Genomic DNA, 10,079 nt, shown 5'->3' with positions numbered 1-10,079 from the left:
TCCATCCATGGCTCACCACACCACTGTGGTCAGACCCTGCCTCCTGTCCCCCAGGCAGGGCAAGACAGGGACCCTGCCTGACCATCTCAAGTGCCACGGGGCCAGCAGTCCAAACTGACCAGCACCCACAGTCACCATCCAGCCCTCCCTCCCCAGTAAAACCGCCTCCCGCACCATCATCAGGGGACTTGGAAGTCCCCGGGCGGGAAGTGGGGGATTTGTCCCGAATCTCCACATCAGCCCTCAGTCCCAGGCTGAGGAACCTGGGGGTCCCCCCTGTTAAACGTAGAGCTGTCGCCACTCCTTGGGACCTGGTGGTCCCGGGGGAGTCTCTCTGGACCACACAGTTTGTTTCTCCACGTTCCCATGTTGTGGACACAGGTGGTACATTGGCTGATCCAGGATGGCCATCCCGCCTGGCTCCAGGTGGAGATGGAGAGGAAAGGAAGGCAGAGAAGGTCTGGCCCAGGTAGGCAGGTTCTGCGCTGGGTTCTGAAGGAGGGAAGGAGGCCTGGACAGGAGCTGCATGGGCTGAGCCAGAGGAGCACAGCCTGCTCCAGGACGGGAGCTTGGCCTTGAGCAGCCTCAGAGCCCCGTCCCAGCCAGGGCCCGCCCTGCCCCCCTCGCCTGGACCCTCAGTGGCTGGCCATCGTTAAACTCTACGGAGAGGAGCCGAGCGACATATTTCTGGAAGCGGAAGCCTGCCTGGCTGGCTGGGACTGAAAGCAGGTGCCAAGGCCTGTGGTGGTTCCAGTGAGCTTGGTTCTGACCCAGTGGAGCTGGGGCCACAAGAGTAGGTCTGCAGAGACGCGGTGGAGAACTCCAGTGCCCTCCGGCGGGCGAAGCTGGGCACCTTCTGGCTTGCTGCTTCCATGAAAATGCAGCGAGGGAGGAGAAGGAAACTTCTCAGGTCTAGCCAAGCCCTCCGCCAGGGAGTGAGGTCGCCCCTCTGCTTCCCCGGAGTTGGGCCCATTTCCCCCCAACTCTCTGGTAGCTTCGCCAGAGCCTCCAGCTGCCTCGCGCTGGTGCTGCCCTCCTCCTCCCGCCGGGGCTCTTCTTTAGCCTCAGACAGCAAGTCGCACCTGCCGGGGGCGCGGGCCTGCTCCCAGCTCCTCCTCGCCTGGAGGAGATCATGGGGACCAAGGTAGTGACCTCGGGCAGCTTTCCCTGCTCCCACTATGGGTTTGGGGCACGCAGATACAGTAGAATTGAGACCCCAGGCCAAGAAGCTTGCAGGAAGGGATGGCCAGCAGAGACCCTCTTCCCCACACCACTCAGAAACCCACCCTTCCCACCCTCATTCTCCCAGAGACACTGGCAGAGTCACCCATTTTCCCCGAGAGGAGGCCCCCCACCTGCTGGAGCAGGCGCCTAAGCAGGGGCCTGAATAATCCTTCGAGCACCTCCACCACCACCCCTGCTGAAAACAAGAGACTAAACTCAGTCAGGTCATTCAGCAAACGTGTGCTGAGCACCTCCTGTGTGCCAGGCTCCTAGAGACACCGAGACCCTGAAGCCCAGGAGCCAGCAGCTGCCCCCTGGAAGGCCCTCTGGTCACAGAGAAGAAGGAGACGGAGGCCTGGGTGGCAGAGCCCAGCACCTCCATCGGGAGAAAGCCAGCCCTCTGTCCTTGCCTCCCAGGACCCCAGGCGGGGGTAGAAGGGCAGAGCGGGGAGAATCGAGTGTACAGTTTTGAGAAAGACACCCTGACGGAGACACTGCAGCCAGCCAGGCCTCACTGAGCAGCCGCTCTCTCCAACCACAGAGAGAGAAGCACCTGGGCCAACAGGCCCAGGACCCCCATCTCCACCCCAGCGCCTCGCCCACTGCCTGGCCGGGCACCAGCACAGTCGGTGCCCAGGGAGGGAGGCTCCCTGCTTAGCACCCAGGGGGCTGCGGCCATGCCTGCCTCCTCCCCTCCCTGCCCAGGAGCTCAGTCGGACTGGTCAACACGTCCGGGACCAAGGCCCCTCTTCCTCACCAGAGATACATGTTGGGGCAGCTACAGCCCCAAACCGACGTCCTTCAGGCCAGAGGGGGAGGACTCGATCTTTGAGACACTGCCTGTCACCCAAGGAGAGCCAGGGCGATAGCTCCTCCCGCCCACAGCCGCCCCCGCCCCGCATACCACCTGCCCTTCCAGGAGGCATTCCTGAGCACTTGCCGTGCTCCAGCCACAGGGACACCCGGAGCTGCAGTTGCCAGGCCGGCCGGCCTGGCTCCACACAGGGGACACCAGTAGCACCCAGGCGACATGGTCGTGCGTGGCCTCACGCTTTCTCCCCACGCTCTGCTGAGGAACAAGGGCTGAAAGTGCCTTCGGAAAGAGATGGGCCTCTGCCCTCTCCCCCTAGGGGGACAGGGGGGCTCAGACTGAGGGGCTCTGGGTGCCTTCACCCAAGACCGGCACGCAGCCCTGGAAGATGCCCAGCACCCCTCCCAACCTGCCCCTCTGCCAGGCTCTGGGTGTCCCGAGAGCGTGGAGGAAAAGGAGGAGAAAAAGAGAAAGCTGGCTGATGCCAAGTATTGTTTTTCAGTCCGGAGGCCACGAAGATCTGCAGGGAAACTTCTTACTCCACTGAGGTCAAAACCTTAACAAGTCTGGGCATCCCCAGCCGTGTTCCTGTAGAAACAGGATGGCTGAGCACCGCTGGCGGGGGTGGTGTGCTGCAGGGGGATGGTGGGCGGACGGGGAGCCAACCCCAGTGCCTGCGGCCTTGGGCGTGGGCCTCCGCGGAGGCGCCGGCTGTACCGTCCCGGGAGCTGCCCGAAAGAGTGACAGGTAGCAGTGTAACCGCCTTTTTCTTTTAGCTGCCTCAGATAGTCAACGTTTTGTTTTTGCCATCATGCTCATACATATGCATGTAATGAAACATTTGTGAAAAGTCACTTTCATAATAAAGAAATGAACTGAGATGATGTCCCTTTCTCTTGGTCATCAGTAGCTATAACGACAGGGTGGGAAGTGGTAACTGGAATTAGGAGAGCTGCACATGAAGGGCACCCAAAGTTAGGGGCCACGTTACTCAGTGAGCCGCCGGAGAGCACAGCCGCTGAGCTCAGATCCCACTTTTCACGACCAGCGTCTACACGAGGGGTCACCATCAGTGGGCAGCAGGGGATCTGGGCCCCTGTAAGTTAGATGCACAGTCAGTGTTCTGTGTGTGTGTGTGTGTGTGTGTGTGTGTGTGCACGTGTGAGCATGCATATGGACGCATTTCTCTGAGAACACGGTTGATGGCTTTCATCAGATTCTCCAAGACATCCAAAACCACAAAAAGGCTGACGACCGCTGTCCTCCTCAGGAATGTGGAGAACCGTTCAATACCATGCGCTCAAGACGAGCAAAGACAATTTAAAAAATGGCATTAACATCCCAAAGAAAGGAACAGAAGCTGAAGTCGCTCAGTTGTGTCCGACTCTTTGCGACCCCATGGACTGTAGCCTGCGAGGCTCCTCCGTCCGTGGGATTCTCTAGGCAAGAATACTGGAGTGTTTTGCCATTTCCTTCTCCAGGGGAATCTTCTTGACCCAGGGATTGAACCCGGGTCTCCCACATTGCAAGCAGACACTTTACCCTCTGAGCCACCAGGGAAGCCCAAATCACACAGTAAACACCAGGTTTTTTTCCTGGTTTAACAAAGCGATTTTAAAGTCTAAAGAAGGACGTCCCTGCTGGTCCAGTGGTTGGGGATCCACCTGCCAGGGCAAGGAACAGGAGTTCAATCCCTAGCCCGGGAAGACAGCACACGCCTCGGAGCAGCCAAGCCAGTGAGCCACAACTCCTGAGCCTGCGCTCTAGAGCCTGAGCTCCGCAACAGCCAGGGAAGCCACCGCAGTGAGAAGCCCGCACAGCGCCACGCAAAATAGCTCCCACTCTCCAACTAGAAAAAGCCCGAGTGCAGCAATGCAGACCCAGCGTGGCCAAAATAATAAATATATATTTTTTTAATCTCAGAAGACTTCTGGGAATGTACACAAAAGATTTGAAAGCAGCTTCAAATCAACACACCCATGTACATTGCAACATTATTCATGAAGGTGAAGAAATGTTAGCAACCCAAGTGTCCCTCAGTGGATGAATAAACAAGTCGTGGTCTATCCATACAATGGACTAGGATTCAGCCTTATAAAGGAGTGGCGTTCTGGGACTTACTTGGAGGTCCAGTGGCAAAGAATCAGCCTTCCATGCAGGGGACACAGGTTCAATCCCTGGTAAGGAAAGTAAGATCCCATGTGTCGTGGAGCAGCTAAGTCCAAACCGCAACTACTGAGCCCACCCGCCGCAACCAGAGTCCACGTGCCACAACCAAAAATCCCACATGATGCAACCAAGATCCAGTGTGCTGTAACTAAGACTCAGCACAACCAAATAAGTGATTTTTTTTTATAAAGGAGTGACATTCTGATACCAGCTACGACATGAAGGAACCTTGAAGACATTAAGCAGAGTGAAACAAACCAGTTACGAAAGGACCCACACTTTGTGATTCCACGCACAAGTCCCTGGAGGCGTCAAATCCACAGGGACAGAGAGTCGACTGGTGGTCACCAGGGGCTGGGGGTAAGGGGGAACAGGGAGTTGGTGTCTATCTGGTTCCGTGTTTCAGCGTAGGAAGAGGAAGAAGTTCTGGAGATGGAAGGTGGTGATGGTCACAGGAGAATATGAATGTCCTTAATGCCTCTTGGCTGTGTGGTTGTTTGTTTTTTTTTTTTGGGGGGGTCGTGCTGCGTGGCATGTGGGATCTTAGTTCCCTGACCGGGGATTGAACCCACACCCCTTGCATAGGAAGAGCAGAGTCTTAACCACTGCACCACCAGAGAACTCCCTGCATTTTGCAAAATAGTTTGAATAGTGAATGTTGTATGATGTATCTTTTACTTTTTTTTTTTTAATTTTAAGAGGAAAACAATAATGGAATCCTGTGAGCGCGCAACACGCTTGACATTTCTACCAAGGCTCCCGTGAAGACCGGATCAAGAGATAAAGGCTTCTTCAGACTGGAAATGAGCTGAGAAGTGGGGTACCCCCACTCACAAATGTGAGAGGAGCATGGCAGTGAGCGTGGGCTGACTCATTCCCCGGATGCCAAATCCAAGGTGGATCCCAAGATCCTCCGAGAGCAGGAGACGCACATGCCAGCTGGCTCTGGCCTGTTGGAGCAGTCTGAGTGCAGGCTGGAAAAGAATTTCCAGACACAGAGCATTTCAGAAGGGAGTGAGTTTATTAAGAGCAAAGAGCAGGGATAAAGCGGGCACTGTGAGCACAGCGGGCTGACCTTCTGACAGACGAGGGAGCATAGACAGTTTTTGTGACTTAATAGCCAATTTTTATAGCCTAAAGACAAAATTCCTGCTGGAAGGGTGGCGTTAGGTGATTGGTTGGGGCACTATAGGGTGTTTACTGGAGTGGGCATCTTTGCTTAATTGAGAGAAAGGTGGCTTCTTAGTGCCCACCACTAAGGGGGGCTTTTGGCAAGGTTACAAAGCGTCTCAGTCAGTTTTGGAGGTGACCTTGGTTCTGGGCTCTGCTTCTGAGGCCTTGGTGTGAGGCCTCCCACCTGCGGCCTTGGATCGGACTCAACATGGCCTTGCTCTGTGAGCTGGGGAGACTGGGGAGGAGAGGTCAGCGCCATATCAATGTGGGAACTGGCCTGGTCCATGTTACACTGCTCCAGACTCTCTCTAAACTATGAGGGAGCATCTCAGCATATAACGTGTACGTGCCATCTGTTGCTTTTCTTTCCATTTGAGAATTAAGAAATTAAATATTTATTTGCAGAAATGAAATTCACACTTTAAAGCAGTTGTTCTTAATAAGCAAGCTTCTGGGAGAGCCAGTATGAATAATGTTCTGCCAAGAGATTGAGATTTTAGATACCCAAGGGAATTCCCTGTTGGTTCAGTGGTTAGGATTCTGCGATTTCACTGCCAACCAGTGCAGGTTCGATTCCTTGTCAGGGAACTAAGACCCCCTCAAGCCGCACAGCACAGCCAAAGTAAAAAATAAAAAATGTTGTGAGATAAAACATATCCAAAAAAACAAAACACCATAACACAGAGCAGAAATGAATACCCCATAAGATCATAGCTCCATACTCCTAATCTCAAAAACAAATCTAAGCAATACATTGTTTAATTAAATATACAGTCATATGTAATGAAAGAATTTTTCAATATTCATTTTTATCTATTTCTTTGACCACACCAGATCTCAGTTGCCGTATGTGGGATGTAGTTCCCTGGTCAGAGAACAACCCTAGACCCACTGCACGGGAAACACGGAGTCTTAGCCACCGGACCACTAGGGAAGTCCTGTGAAATAACTTTTTAAAGCCTGGAAGTAATGAATATCGAATCGAGTACAGTGACTTCCCTTGCCGTAGAGGAAGGTACAGCTGTGCTGTTGCTGAGTCACTCACACAGGCTTCCACCTATAGCTGTGTATGCATTAAACATTGTAAAAGATAACAAAGGCAGAGGCGTGGTTCTAGCACATTTCCTTCGGAAGATGCCATTGGGAGACCAGTCCACAGTCTCTTGATCAGCGGTTAGAGCGATGGTCCAAGTGACTCCTCTAACATGGAGACAGATAACTGCCTCTTTGGTTGAGAACAGACTCTGTGGTGTAGGAAAAACACATTTTCTGTGAGCACCCTCAGCACAGCTCCTAGCAGGAGAAGCTTTCAGGGACCAGAAGTCACCTTGTGTTTGTGACTTTCAACTTTCAGGATGAGAGCTACTCTTTGAGTTCTTCCCTCTCCCGGTCTCTTCCCCTCTTCTTCACCCTGAGGTGGGGGCGAGGTGAGGGAAACAGAGGCATGATTCTCTGCTGATTAAATTGCGTATTCATTTATTTGCCTTTCTCTGCCTGACTTACTTCCCTCAGTATGACAATCTTTAGGTTCATCCGTGTGGCTGCAAATTATTTCATCTGCATTCTCTCATTCTTTTTAATGGCTGAGTAATATTCCTTTGTATATCCGCACCACATCTTCTTTACCCACTCTTCTGTCCAGGGACATTTAGACTGCTTCCTTGTCTTGCCGATTGTAAAGAGTGCTCTAAAGAACATTGGAGTGCATGTATCTTTTCAAATTATGGTTTTCCCCAGATATATATGCCTAGAATCACTTATATGTGGAATCTAAAAAAGAAAAAAGAAAAATGGTACAAATGAACTTATTTACAACAAAATAGAAATAGAGTCACAGACGTAGAAGGCAAACTTACGGTTACCAAGAGCAAAGCCAGGGTGGAGGAGTAAACTGGGAGACAGACTGACGTATACACACTGCTATCTATAAAATAGAGAATAGGGACCTACTGTGTAGCCCAGGGAAGTCGACTCGATACTCTGGAATGACCTATATGGGAAAAGAATTGGGAAGAGTGGACATACATATATGGATAACTGATTCACTTTGCTGTACACCTGAAACGAACACAACTTTGTAAATCAACTATCCTCCAATTAAAAAAAAAAAAAACTTGTTAATTGCATAGACACCCCTTGTGAAGACAACATTTCAGCTGACATCTGAGAAATGAGTTGGAATCAACAAATGTGGGAGGAGGGGCAGGACTCCCAGTAGAAGGAACGGCACGTGAAAACCCTGGAGGCAGCGGTGAGGCATTGTATTCCAAAAGCTGAAGAAAGCCAGAGCGATAAGGCTCAAAAATGAGGGGAAGAGTGTGCTGAAAGGAGGCTGGAGAGGGCAGCTGAACTGGACCACGGAGGACTTTGGAGGTCACATGAAGGGCTGTTTTTATTCCTGGGCACTGGGAAAACACAAAATATTTCTGGCAAGGATCTGATTTGATTGGGTTTGCATTTGGGGAGGGGAATGGAAAATAGGACTGCCCAATCACAGGGATGGGCCAAGGGACATTCACATGACCTGATCAGTGTGAGAGAGAACCTGTGAGACTCCCTTCCCCACTGGAACTGGATTCTTGGGAGGATACAGGCAGCAGCTGTTGCAGCCATTAATACTTTATCACTACAAGAGGACAGCTTTATCATAGAGCAAAGCCAACGCACAGAACAGTAGAGCTGAGACAAGGAGAAAAAAAGTGACGTTTGGTGACGTTTGGGCACCTTGATCAAGGTGAACCCGAAGTCCACATGAATTTCTTTGTTATGTGATTGGTCTGGCTGCCATAACAAAATACCACAGACTGAGCAGCTTAAAGAACAGAAGTTTATTTTCTGGAAGCTGTGAAGTCCAAAGTCAAGGTGCAGGTTAGCGTTCTCTTCCTGGCTTGCAGACAGCCACCTATTCACTCTGTCCTCATCAGGCAAAGAGAAAGAATGCTCTGGTATCTATTCCTCTTCTTTTAAGGACCCCACCCTTAGGACCTCATTTAACTTTTATCACCTCCTCACAGGCTCTGTTTCCAAATTCAGTCACATTGTGGGTTAGGGCACAATGAATTTCGGAAGAACGCAAACATCCAGTCCAGAACACCATGGAAGCCAACAAATACCCTTTTGTCTTAAGCCAGTTTGAGCTAGATTTAAGGTCTCATGGATCGGATAAACTACAGATTGATTCATGGAGGAGGAACTGCAGATGCCAAGATGCCAAGTAGGTTTTCAGCTAGTGTGACATATGCTTGCTCATAACAAAATAATTATTATAAGTATGATCCACCTGCAACTCAGGAGACGCGGGTTCGATTATTGGGTGGGGAAGATCCCCTGGGAGAGGGCACGGCAACCCACTCCAGTATTCTTGCCTGGAGAATCCCATGGCCAAGAGGAGCCTGGCGGGCTATGGTCTGCAGGGTCATAGATCAGACGCGACTGAAGCGACAGCACACATGTGATGTATATCTATATAGTCATAGACTGTAAGGTATGATAAACAATGTAACAGTTTTTAACAGTGATCAGGTCTGTGAGGGGGACGTTCTTAATTATAATATTCAGTTCAGTTCAGTCACTCGGTCGTGTCCGACTCTTTGCAACCCCATGGACTGCAGCATGCCAGGCCTCCCTGTCCATCACCAACTCCCAGAGTTTACCCAAACTCATATCCATCGAGTCGGTGATGCCATCCAACCATCTCACCCTCTGTCATCCCCTTCTCCTCCTGCCTTGAATCTTTCCCAGCATCAGGGTCTTTTCTGATGAGTCAGTTCTTCGCATCAGGTGGCCAAAGTATAGGAGTTTCAGCTTCAACATCAGTCCTTCCAATGAGCACTCAGGACTGATCTCCTTTAGGATAAACTGGTTGGATCTCTTGCAGTCCAAGGGACTCTCAAGAGTCTTCTCCAACACCAGTACTAAATATTCACAGTGAGGCCCTGCTGCCCCTGCCTACCAACCACCCGAGTGTGCCTGTTCTGTGGCCTACCAGATGCAACTTCCACGTTCATTTATTTTGAAGCAAGGTCTTCTGTGCATGAAGACTCCAGAAAATGACAGTTGGTGTGGGTGAGTCACATGTGGCAGATTGAGGCTGAGTGTTCCCGCTGCAGACTGTATAGAGGTCGAACACTTTCGTTGTTCACAGGGTTTTGTCCCTTCTTGCACGGAATAACTTAGGCAAACTCTGGGAGATGGTGAAGGACAGGATGGCCTAGCGTGCTTCAGTCCACGGGGTCGCAAAGTGTCAGACAGGACTGAGCGACAAAATAAGAAGTATGGTATAAATTCACAGTTTTTAATTTCTGTTTTGTTTCCTGGTATTTTTCCTTTATTGTGCAATAAACCTTTTCAGGGGCGATAAACTTTTAGATATTTATTTTTATTTGTCTGTATCATGTCTTAGTTGTGGCACCTTTTGCTGCAAGGACTCTATAGTTATGGCACTCAGGCTGAGTTGCAGCACATAGGATCTAAGTTCCCCAGCCAGGGATCAAACCTGAGTCCTCTGCGGACTCCAAGAATCCAAGGCAGATTCTTAACCACTGGACCACTAGGGAAGTCTCAATAAAGCCTTTTTTAAGTCCACATTTAACCTAAAATTAAGTTCTAGGGACTTCCCTATGGTCCAGTGGCTAAGACTGAACTCCTAGTATAGGGGGCCAGGGTTCAATCCCTGATCGGGGAACTATTAAATAGATTCCAC

The sequence above is a fragment of the Budorcas taxicolor genome, chromosome 5 (genome assembly GCF_023091745.1).
Source record: "Budorcas taxicolor isolate Tak-1 chromosome 5, Takin1.1, whole genome shotgun sequence".
Taxonomy (NCBI): domain Eukaryota; kingdom Metazoa; phylum Chordata; class Mammalia; order Artiodactyla; family Bovidae; genus Budorcas; species Budorcas taxicolor.
The sequence above is the reverse complement of the archived record's forward strand: the minus strand, read 5'-3'. Positions refer to the sequence as shown.